This window comes from Pygoscelis adeliae, unplaced genomic scaffold (genome assembly GCF_000699105.1).
Source record: "Pygoscelis adeliae isolate BGI_AS28 unplaced genomic scaffold, ASM69910v1 Scaffold154, whole genome shotgun sequence".
NCBI lineage: Eukaryota > Metazoa > Chordata > Aves > Sphenisciformes > Spheniscidae > Pygoscelis > Pygoscelis adeliae.
This window is the reverse complement of record NW_008825113.1, coordinates 5,214,601-5,217,699: the sequence shown is the minus strand read 5'-3', so window position 1 is coordinate 5,217,699 and position 3,099 is coordinate 5,214,601.

The window sequence follows — 3,099 nt, the reverse complement described above, 5'->3', positions numbered from 1 at the left end:
TGTGTAGCGTGCTGTCCTACATACCTAGTCAGCCAAGTGTAACAGATGGTTTTCTACTCTCCTTCACTAATTTGACCTGTTGCTTAACACAGTCCATTTACCTGTTTATTCAGGAGCGGAGTTCTCCACCTACGCTGTGCTGACACTGTGGGTTGTTTCTGATAACCCCGGCCATATCAGGTAGCCCCTTCTTGTTCTTTGAGAAATCGCCTGAAACATGGACTCAGTGGGAATCTAACGAAAGAAGGAATTGTGGAACTCATTGTAGTTACTCGTTATTTTTTCTCTCAGTTATGTTGTATTATCCTGAAGCCATTTGTAATTTTGGGAGCAAAGGGGGAGGAGTCTTAGGGCCTAGATCCTATATAGAGGACACCAGTACTAAATGAGCACAGCCTGGGAATAAGGTTCTCCTGCAATCATTTTACTGAAAAAGTTATGTTCTAAATTAATGCTGCCACAAAGTCCTACCAGACTGAGGGGAAAAAAAACCCAACAAAATCCACCAAAAACAGGCATTCACATGAAAATGCCCACGATAGTGGTTTTATTTCCCTTCCCAGAGTGAGTGTTGTACCTTCTTTTGCAAGGAAATTGTATGTTACCTTACCGGGAGTTACTGCCCACATTTCTATGCCTGTTCATTTCATATCCTTGAGGTGCTTAGCTGAAATTTCCTAATAGTCTCCCAACAAACCTTCTCACTTTTCCTTCCTGCTCTAATCTTGGCTGAGGTTTTATAACCTGTGTGATGCCATTCGTGTATGCTAGCAAAAGTGACAAGACCTATCAGAGCGAGAGCAGGAATAGATGTAGCACTAAGTCTGGCACCATACTCTTTCCTCCAGTTCATCATTCTTAAACAATGAATGGAAGGGATCTTCGTTTTGTTTCATCTCTCTACCCCAGTGAGCCCTGGTGTAAGGTGCAAGTTCACAGTCTGATGTTAACTCTGCAGAAAGGTAGGAGTACTGACAAAAAAAAAAAAAAGAAATCATGGACTTGTTGGAGTGGGTCCAGAAGAGGGCCGCGAAAATGATCAGGGGGATGGAACACCTCTCCTGTGAAGAAAGGCTGAGAGAGTTGGGGTTGTTCAGCCTGGAGAGGAGAAGGCTTCGGGGAGACCTTATTGCAGCCTATCAGTACTTAAAAGGGAGCTGCTAAGAAAGATGGCGGCAAACTTTTTAGCAGGGCCTGTTGCGACAGGACAAGGGGGAATGGCTTTAAACTAAACGGGGGTAGATTTAGACTAGATAAAAGGAAGACATTTTTTACGCTGAGGGTGGTGAAACACTGGCACAGGTTGCCTGGAGAGTGCCCCATCCCTGGAAACATTCCAGGTCAGGCTGGACGGGGCTCTGGGCAACCTGGTCTAGTTGAAGATGTCCCTGCCCACGGCAGGGGGGGGTGGGCTAGATGACCTTTAGAGGTCCCTTCCAACCCAAACTATTCTATGATTCTATGATTTTGGAGCTGCAGGATCCAGACTTGGATGCATTGTAAATCCAGACTGCCATACAGATAACTATTCTGAATTAGTTAATACTTATTCTGACAAAGTGAACGCACTGCAAGTAGGATAATCACCCTTGTGCACTGGATGCTGGAGAAACCTAGGCGGAGGCCCAAAGACAGCATTGTGAATGTCAATATGCACTGAGATGTACAGGGAAAATAAGTAAAAGCAGACTATAAAAAACTAAAGGCCAGTTGGCTTCGGTCTTTGAAAAAGCAAATGACCTGTACATGCGGTTAGATCCTTGAAAAATTCCCCTTACTACTCCTCTGCTCACTGAAAACTTCTGGTGAGTCATTTTTGAAGAATAAAACGGTTCCCCCTCCTTAAATTAACACTGTTTTCCCAAGAAGCAACATTTTCAAAATTCAAATGCTGCATTGTTTCAGTTTACCCAAGCACTTAACAAGAAGAGAGTCACAATACTCTCTGCACATCCCTCTTGAAACTGGGTACTTGTGCAGAAGGGGACGTGGGATGGGTGAGGTAAGGTGAGGTGAGAAAGGGCCTGGCCTTAACCGTTAAAGACAATTAACACTGTTTTCCCAAGAAGCAACATTTTCAAAATTCAAATGCTGCATTGTTTCAGTTTACCCAAGCACTTAACAAGAAGAGAGTCACAATACTCTCTGCACATCCCTCTTGAAACTGGGTACTTGTGCAGAAGGGGACGTGGGATGGGTGAGGTAAGGTGAGGTGAGAAAGGGCCTGGCCTTAACCGTTAAAGACGGTAGTCGTGAGGAGAGGACCTCCCCTGGAGAGGGCAGAGCTGGCGCCTGCTTTCCATCATCTTTGAATCTTCAGGGCTGCTCTTACTGTGGAGACTGGCCAGTCACACCGCAGCGGCAGGGAGCGCTGCGTAAGGCTGTGGGGGAACGCCATTGTGGGCGACGCTTCTTACCGGTGGAAAAAGTCGGGGCATCTTGCTTGAACACGAAAAGCATAAGTACTTCTTGGCCCTGGCCTCTGCCTCTGAAGGGGTGCTCTTGGCTGCACGGCGCACCTTTCAACTGGGAGGGGGGCGAGCACCGCAGTAACCCGAATTGGGCGTTTAAAACCCCTTGAGCTGAGGGCACCGAGTCCGTGTCCTTTTGTTTCCTGGGCACCAGGTCTCGGCGGTAGCCCGCGACATAAAAAAATAGGCATCGCCGGTTGTTCCTGAATGGTATGTGCGGCCGTGCTCTTTGCTGTCGACCACAGCGGGGCTGGGCCCCGATAACACCCCGGTAACGCAGGGCTGACGGGACTTGGGAGCGCTGACCTTGTTAGCCCCAACGGGCCTCGGGTACTGAGGAGACAGGCACTCAGGTACTTGTTCGGGGCTTGACTGGGGAAAAAATCTGCCTGCTGTGTGCCCGATGTGGAGTTCCTGTGAACCCTTAACGCCTTTTGGCAGACCGGTTGTGGGACTCCCACCTCGCCGCCGACACCGTCCAGGAGGAGAAAGGAAGAACCCGGGTTGTGCAACGACGGGTGCTACGCCAGGTTCAACGGCAGCCACCCTCCTCCTCCAGCCCAGCCCAGCCCAGGGCCGAAGCGCCGCGCCGGCCGTGCGGAGGGGCGGTACCGGGGGACCCGGCCGG